Genomic DNA, 9,117 nt, shown 5'->3' with positions numbered 1-9,117 from the left:
TTTGCAAATATGAAATCAAGTTCGTCGTTTGTTATCCATCCTTAACCGTTTCTATTTTTATGGTTGATTGTTATCTCTATAGTGTTTTTCCATCTTGGTAGCTATTTTTTTTCAGGTTTCCTTCAATTTAAAGGTAATATCGTACAATTTTTGTAAAATTACCTTTAATAATAATAATCGAAGGAAACCTGAAAATAATAGTTTACTACGATAAAAAAGCACTATAGAGATAGTGTAATTTGGAGGACCTAGATTTTAATAGAGCCATTTATCCTTGAGAACAAAGGCTTCGTGACGTCGCGGTTGTCCTAAAAGGTACGAAGAGCACCCTCGTCCTTTTTATATGGGAGTTTCCACCCCCCCCCCCCCACCCCCCCTCTCAGGGTTAATGATTATGCCGTTCTTGGCGTATTCGTTTGAATGGACGGCTCGGGTGGTCAAGTTTGAGAATGTCTGGTAGTACGTCTTCTCTCCAAGGCCTGAATGGATAAGCGGCTGCAGATAAGTTTCTTTGTAATACGTTTCAGTGTCAAGTATTCTGATCGGCTGGTCGCAACCGTGGCGCTAAAATTTCCCAATTTTCCAATTCTTGAGGGTTTTGGGATTTGTCCGACTGAAGTCACTGCGACTTTGTAAGATCCTCATGCAATTTGTGACATTTAGGCTCTTCTCTGGACACCTTGAATCCGTTTTACATTACCTACAGCAGTAGTATTTGCTTTCTAACATTATTTAAGGTAGTCAAAAACCTAGACCACCAATCGTTCCTTTTCTGCCTGATTTTCTGGTCTAGAATACAATACGTCCATACAAAACCAGTAAGGGACTGTAAATTCTTGCTGAGTAATGATGTAATCTATTTTTATCAACTGTGCGCGACGCTATTCACCTAACGTCTCAGAAAATCCAATATTATTACTTGGAAGGCTTTTCCACAGCGCAGTACCGCTGTAGGAGAGACCCAAAGTGTGAACCACACACGAAAAACTCGGGGTTCTTTCAATCATGCCAGACCGACCAGTCAGAGACCAGTGGGACTAGCCGTTTGTGTAGGTTTTAGCCTCGTGGTCTATTAGATGTCTGAAGTCACCGTGCCAGTCTCAAGTGAATTAAGGAATGGAACGAAAGCGAGATCGTGACCCCCAGCGAGGCTTCTAGTTAAGTATTGGTGATCGCTAACTTTATTAATTAAAGAGCTCTCAAGTTTCAAGTTTCAGCGTGGTACGTGTAAACAATCATGGCGTTGCTTTTCGAAGGTATACTAAATCAAGAAATGTTTCGATATGAAGGAAGTTTGCCAGTGTAAAAATATTATCTGCTCATTACCGGTATACTGGAGGATTCTCATCTCGAAATATTTTGAACGGATCTTCACCAGACACAGGTACGTAATATATAATTTCAGCCCGTGTATGTGTAAGGTTGTAATTGCAATTTAAAATCGTGCTATAAATGATAATTCAAAAACCTCACTCAGGTTATTAATACTGTTGTTTAACAACTATAAAAGTACCTATTTCATTTTCGGCCCAAAAGGCTTAGCTGAACAGTTTTGATGATGAATGGAGGTGTATTCGCACGGGAGAAATATGTTACACAAGCTGTGTTTATTCTTAGATAATTTTACGAATTCCAATATATACTACGTGTGTTTATACGCAGTCCTTTACAGTCTCTGAACGTGCGTTGACAACAAATCTTAGTTGAATGGAATTCTCTTTGTATAACTGAAAAAAGGTAGGATAAGCCTTTCTTCGCTAACATTTTTACGAAATCTTTTTACACTGAGTAAATGAAAATAAATTACAATATCATTTAAATTCTTTACTGGGATTTTCTCTGGCGAAGAAAACGCCAGCTGGTAACATAAAAATACAGTGGTAATAACTACTCATTAAAATGTTTATTTCTCAGCTGTAAATCTTTTTGAACTAGAAGTTGAATTCTTTGAACAATAATTCACGTCATCAAAATTATTTTGGTTTTATGTTCAACTTGAAGGATAAATATGCACTGTTATATTCCAGTGTTTCAGTAGTTTCTTGCTCAATCTCTTTTTCTTGTATGCTGCTTTTATTTTTTCCTCTTGTTCAAAGTTTTCATATGTTAGTACGAACCCATGCTTTAGGAGAAATTCCTTTTCCCATTGCTCTATTTCCTGTGATAAACTCTTGTGAGCAGCAAGCACTTGTGTCTGAACACAGGCCAAAGTATCTTTGTACTTGTCATGGCAGTACTTATTGTTTCTGTTTCGTTTTTCATGCAGGGCTTTTCTTGCTTTGTCAAATGTTTTTACTAGAGATGTTGTGCCTAAGACCTTGGCAACAGACATGGCAAGCTGTGTTTGGAGGATTTTACTGTCTCGCTGATTTTTCTCCATTTCTGTTAATTTAGGATCCTTTTCTGCTTGCTGATGGACATCATTATCTGCTGAGTTACTTGCAGCATGGAGATTTGTGGTAGGAGGAACACCTGGTGAGTTGATATGATAATTTGCTGTTGTTTGATCTAGACTGCCTTCTTTTCCACTCCCATGATCATCATCAACAACATCACAGTCATCCTCATTCAGCTCAGCAGCATCATCATTTACAGAAGTGTAAACCAAATTTGTGATCAGTGCATCCAATTCTTCTTGCTCTTCTAAATCTTCTTGATCAGCAGGGAAAGAAAGATCAGTCTGGTTGTCTGCATCTGTTTGGTTTTCTTCAGTGTTATGATCTTCTGGCTCTGGCCATTCCTCATCTCTGAACACTCTGTAATACTCGGTATATGCTAGGTGCCCGTCAGTGTTGTAGACTTTCACTTTCCTTATAGGTAAGTGGAGGCTACCTTGGTTCAAGCACTCTTCCCACTTTTCCCTGAGATAGCTGCCTTCACTTTCAACGGAAGAAGAGCGAAAGTGGTGCAGAGGAGGGCCTTGCTCTTGAAATTCTGGCCATTCTTTTCCATCATGGAATACAATTTCCTTGCCATCTTCATTAACATGCCACCACACTCCTTTTCCCCACAGAAGAAAATCACTGATGGTTTCTAAATGAGCCTGATAAAGTTCATTGTCAAGAAGTTCATAGGGAATTTCTGTGTCAGGGAACTGTGGAAGTTTACTGGCTATCTTTCCGATCCTTGACTGCTGTTCAAGAAAGCTACTTTTGGTTGATTTAAAATTTCTTTCTGCTTGAGCACAAACTATACAGTTGGGAATGATATGCTCTGGATGACCACTGGAGGTTGTCTTGCTAATGGCATTTATGGTGCTGAATTCTCTTTCTTCCTCCTCTGTGTCTACAGAACTATGTGAAATTAAATGCAATGTGAAGGGGGCATGGCAGGTGATGCTATGATAATATATACCATAGAATTTTCTGCGTGTCAGGACTTCTGTGGTGTTAAATACTTTTCGAATGGCAACTAGATGGCAGAATGTCACATTATGTAAGCGTAAAATAAACCGAGGGGTGCGCTTGTCTGAAGGAGTGTACAGCAATTCACAGAGTTCCGCAAGACTATACAGTAACCTTCTGATAGTTAGGCGGCAGTTGCTTCCAAGGTGGAGGGCAAGAATAATACAACAGAGACAGTAAGCTGCTCCTCTTAACTTTTCTTTGGTGGAGAGCACTGCTTCTATTGCCTCCTCAAACAGTGGCTTTTCCTCATTAGTTAGGTGCTTGGGCAGTTCCTTTAAGATGTTATTTATGTGCTCCTTGAGATCATGGAGGGGTTCCACTGGCACAACTTCATACTGGGTCAAGTTAAGGTCTTTCATTGAAGCACTTTGATCAGGAAAACACAGTGCAGGGACTCTCTGAATACCCTTTAACTCCTTCCTCAACTGGCTCTGCAAGGCTGGTTTTAGCAAACCATCTGTTGGGAGATTTCGGCCCTTGCACTCTCTAATCATGTCGTCCTTACTCATTTGTTGGAAAGGTTGCACACCTCCATTCCTCCTCTCTTTGCCTGCTGGACCTGCAATGACTTTCTTCCTTCGCTCTTCTAGGTTGATTTGTGGGGCTCTTAGTGATGCTATGTGGTCATAGTACTGTGTTGATGACATAGTGCAACCACAGCAACCAAAGTTTCCCCCCAATTGCTCCCCACTCTCAACTTCTTGTGATGGATGGTCACCATGGAACATCCGACAGATGTCATTGATGAAGACTTTGTGGGAAGAGGTGATCTTTGTACTGAGCTGTTGGATGTCTTCTAGGCGGGTGTCACTGTATAATAGCTGATCTTCGATGGTGTCTCTACACCTTGCCATAAGGTAAATTTGTGGTTTTTCCACCATTCCTTGGACATCCTTTCCCCCGAGCTCTTTAGAGGTGTAATAAAATGCTGGATTGTAAATTGCATTTACCGTCAAGAGGATATGGCCATGATTCATAACACTTGAGTGGTCAGACCAGATCATCAGGTGTCGAGTTCGCTCCCAGTGTTTTAGTGTGTTAACCAGTTCCTCCCTTGTTGTTTCACCATCAGGCTGCTCTTTAAACTCTCCAATTTCCTTCAAGCGAATTTCCAGCTCTTTATATGTCATAGCCTCATAATGAGCTTCTGAGTGGTCTCTGACCAGACCCATTTCCTCATGTTCTGGCAATAGATTTTTCCTGATTTCCAGTAAAGGTATTTTTCTGCCACTGACTGTGAAACACTCTTTCTTGAGAGTACCATTGGAATCCAGTGTCAGCTTTTGGTAGGAGTTTGGAGCCACGATCTCACCCAAGCGGTATTCCCCATTTGCAATCTTTTTCTTTAGGGTTTCTCTTATGGCTGCACTTGTGCGAGGCACTGATGTTGTGATTCCCCCCTCCAAAGGTTTTGTTAAGCTGCCTTCTTGGAAGTGGGTTATTTTTTCTGAAGGGCTTGAACATTTCCACATTCACACCATTTTTGCTAAGAAATTCTTTTACCACCATGTTTCCTACCTTTGTCTTCTCGGATACTCCATATTTCTTAGCCAGCTGAGAGAAATTGATCTGTAATTAAATGACAGTAAATAATATGTAAATAACCAGTTAAAAACAGAATTACGACAAACAAATGTATTCTGAGAAACAGCAAACGCTTCTTTGTTTTCAGAAAATATCCCCAAGAACCTCTGTAGGCGAGTACTCTTGTCGTAAATAACCTTCCCATTCTCATCACAAACACTGTTCCTTGCAGCTACACGCGCGTAGCCACAGTTGAAAAATCCCGCCACAACAGCAGCGATATTTTCCCCTCAAGTCAGTGACTCTTCAAATCCTTCGTGTGGTAAAAGATGCTGAATCTAGTTTGAAAGCCTTAAAATACTTTTAGACACCTAAAAACGATAATCTTGAAGGTGTTTCGTTGGACTCAATTTAACTAGCTGCGCGAAGCGAATGTTTAACCCACAACTAACTCCACTTATCTGAAGATTGCGCCAAAATTCAAAAGATCATGTACAACAGAAACATGATATCCTATTATTCTACGAGCAAATAAGGTTTTAAGAGCCGTAAGTGGGCGCAAAACTGTGAGAGACAGTTAAGATTTTCAATTTTTACCAAAGATGTTCTTCGTTCAGGACGTTAAAATCTTGTTATCTTTACTTCTTTTCTACGTCCCAAATTTAAGTATATAGAGATCACAGAAACCAGTCTTCTATAAAAATAAATTTAATGTTTTCAATGTGCAAAGTTACTCCTTAATAACCCAACGGAAACGACAAAAACAACTTACAAACTTTAAGACCCTTCCACTGCAAGCTCGTCCGCCATCTTGGAAAGGCTTTGTTGCTATAGCAGCAAGAAAATTCTCTCCGTTCTAGTTTCCTGAAGTCCAGACCGCGCTTTTCAAACATGGCGGACACATCGAGCTGCTAGTTAAGTATTAAAAACGTGTAATACACCACCTTACCTTTGTTAAGATGACGTTTTTCCTATCCTAAAACCACAAGCTTATTGTAAGAGACTACGATTCAATCGGGGATTTTAGATTCCATCTCAAATGGCCTCATGAGACTGCAGTAATTGAGTAAATTGCCGTTCATCGAAAAAGAATGACAAATTTCACACCAACCAACAGCATTTTCCCGGATTCCCCGATTAAGTTCAAAAACACTGAACACGGAAGGCCATGCCGTGATACTTTAACCGTGATCTGATACCGTACAAAGTGGTGTAAACTTGAAGCGAAGAGAACGAACACAAATGGCGCCAAATTTAAGCACTGAATAACGGTCGTGTCACGTGACACGCACAAACGTTTTCTGTCCACATGGATTAGTAAGCCTATATTCAAGAAAGACCCTCGAATACTAAAATATTATTTTCCCAATTTTTTTCCTATTTTTTGGCATTTTTTAATTCTGCCCCATTCCTTAATTCACGTGAGGTCTCGTGATTCAAGGGCTTGGCTTACAAGGTCACACAAATAGTTTTAATTTTCAAGTTGTCCATCCCTGACCATTAATAAATCTAAATTCTTGAACAATAATTTCCATCGGTGGTCATGTTTGGGTTTGTGACTGACCTTGCTTAGTCCATTTAATAAAGTTCCTGTTTTGGCGTTAATTCTGCGAAATTAAGTGTTTTCATACTTGTAGAATCAATTGCTTTGCCACATGTATTCATGTATTTGTGGGAATCGCGTGAAAGTGTGTGGGTTAGTGTTCTAAACAAAGGTATTTTAATCCTCCAAGGTCAGTCGGCCCGTACCGCACACACACATACCTGCCGAAAGAGCATGTTCTTTTTAGCAAGGTAGTCAAGTTTCACAATTTAGTCAGGTAAAGCACAACCAATGAAGTAGCAGGACAGATTCCCGGTACCTATGGCTAATTTGAGCCAAGCCCTTCAAAAGTACAACTCGCTCATTAGTGTTTACGTAATAGTTCATGTAATTTTAGAAGTACGCAATACAGGAAAGATAATTAATTGAAAAATAACTAGGTCAGGGCGAAAATTGCTTTGGTGTTATGTCGTGTTTATATTTCAGTTTTTGTTTTCATTTACAGCCATCGAATTATACACTCTTTTTACGATAATATATTTTATAAGAATATCGAGACTGATTTTAAGAATATTTTAAGAATAAACCGGAAGTTTAGATTTTGAGAAAAATCTCATTTTGTGTGTTCAAAATTTTAATACAATACAATTATGTTTTTAACTAAAACTGTATAAATTTCGTCCTTTCTCTAATCGGCAAAACTAACCAAAAACCAACAAAAACAGTGTGTTGGATGCTGATAACATTTCTGCAAGTTATATGCGTCATGTCAAGCTTTAATGCCTGCAGGCTGGCTTCAAAATTAATTTAACCCCATCCAGACACCAAATACATTCGAAAACAGAAACGTCATACGCCATAATCTAAGAATATTCACAAGAATATTTTCAGCCTAAAATTGGAAAAAAAATAACAGTATTCAGCCTCGGTCGGAAAAGCAATATTCTTAGAAAAAGAAAAAAATGTCTACACAGAGTTGAAACACAAAATAAAACGATACACTGTATAAAAGACCGGTTTTGGCGGTTTACCCCTACTTTAGGACTGCATACTATAAAGTTTTTCACCATGAGGTAGTAAGCTCAGCTCGTGACTAGCACGAGGGAAAGCATATTCAGAAAAGGAAAAACTATCTTGATCTACAAATCAGGTCAGTGTAATTTATACCATTCGTTATATTGCAAAGGTCACTAATCGTTGATATCGGCGCGTCCAGTCAAAGCTGAATTAATCAGTAATTTTTAATACTTCAAACGCTGGTAAGGTTTGAATAGCGTGTTTCTCTTTGAAGTCAGTCATCAACAGACGGAAAAGGCAAGAAAGGTTGGTGAAAACAGGCCAAGGTGAACAATTTTAAAACAGACAAGCAAATCTGCATGATATCCCACGATTTTCCAGACCGTTCCAGAGTTCAAGATTCAACAATTCAACAATTCTAGGTATTTCAATCGTTTCTAAGTTTTATTTGTGTGCGATTGGCTGCATGTTAAACTTGTATGTTGTAAATGAAATCATATAGTTAACAAAACCTGGCAATATCCAAAGGGTGCTTATGTGTGCTCATACAACTAATAATCAATGGAAGCATATGCGATTACGTATTAAATTCATGCACAGTCAATGAGCATAAAACAGAAGATATGCAGGGTTAAGGACCTTCCAACATAAATCGTAGCCTGTTTGTTCGCTTCTTTGATGTTTACCAGCCTTCTTAACCATTTCCCTCTACTAACTATGATGAAATATACCAATTTAAATTGAATTCGTGGACAATCTGAATTTGCGTGACAGCGTGTGATATGAATAGGAATTCGCTTTGAGAAAGGAAGGTAAAAAGCGCAAGGCATTTTTCCATTTCTATGCCTCCTAACCTACATTGGAGTTTACAGCGACCCGGTCTGGACTTGAGAAATAAACGCCAGCGAAGACAGGGCACTGACTTTCTCAGGTTTTCAGAATCTGATCTATCAGGTGCCAATAACAGATAGATTTTCACCAATGTCTAAAATCTATTTGGAAAGTAGCATTACGCTTAAGGTTACAGTATACCTTCGGGTCGGCAATTTTCTTCAAATTTGGATTTTTGAGTCAAAATAGTGGTCGAAGAATAATCTCTAATTTCTGAAAAAAAAAATTGAAAAAGGCTAAATATTGGCGGAGAAATGGCGGTTTTACGTTTTCACCGGAAGTAAAAGTTTACCTCTTGATTGACACCCCTATAGCGCGTATGCAATCAACCGAGACGATTTTCGCGGGAATTACCTATATGGATGTCACGAATTGACTGCTCAGTTGATCAGCATTGTTGTTCTGACTACCCAGCATTTTTGGTATTAAGCGTGTCTCTATTATGTTATAAGTAAACATAGACCACGTTTAAACCATGGACCAGTTCGAAAAAGCGAAAACAGCGAAGAACGAATGAAAATACATCAACGAGTGAAGAAGCGAAAGTTCGCCACGCGGATGAAGCTATAGTTATCGTATAAGGCGGGCAAATATTCGTGGTAAGAGAAAAGAAAGGTTCTGTAAAAATTTCGGAACTTGACAGCAATAACAGGGATGCTGACAGAGACTCTCCTGATGAGTCCGATATCGACGAATCGTCGGACTCATTGAGACCATTTGAAATATTATCCATGC

The 9,117-nt window shown here is 39.1% G+C and overlaps 1 protein-coding gene across 7 annotated transcripts in view; it reads left to right on the top strand.

Moving 5' to 3' along the window:
- The first annotated feature begins 1,107 nt into the window (after positions 1-1,107).
- The window catches only part of LOC145483303 (monocarboxylate transporter 10-like), a 31,316-nt gene continuing 23,306 nt past the window's right edge, over positions 1,108-9,117 (top strand). For 5 of the 7 annotated variants that reach the window (XM_081461792.1, XM_081461794.1, XM_081461791.1 and 2 more), the window contains exon 1: positions 2,398-2,475. The gene's annotated coding sequence lies outside the window, so the exon portion shown is untranslated. Of the gene's footprint in view, positions 1,385-2,397; positions 2,476-7,822; positions 7,914-9,117 lie in introns of those variants that run through there. The other 2 variants (XM_081461789.1, XM_081461788.1) reach the window with 2 other exon arrangements.

Source organism: Orbicella franksi, chromosome 4, assembly GCF_964199315.1.
Source record: "Orbicella franksi chromosome 4, jaOrbFran1.1, whole genome shotgun sequence".
In the NCBI taxonomy this organism is placed as follows: Eukaryota; Metazoa; Cnidaria; class Anthozoa; order Scleractinia; family Merulinidae; genus Orbicella; species Orbicella franksi.
This window is presented reverse-complemented; position numbering and strand designations above follow the sequence as displayed.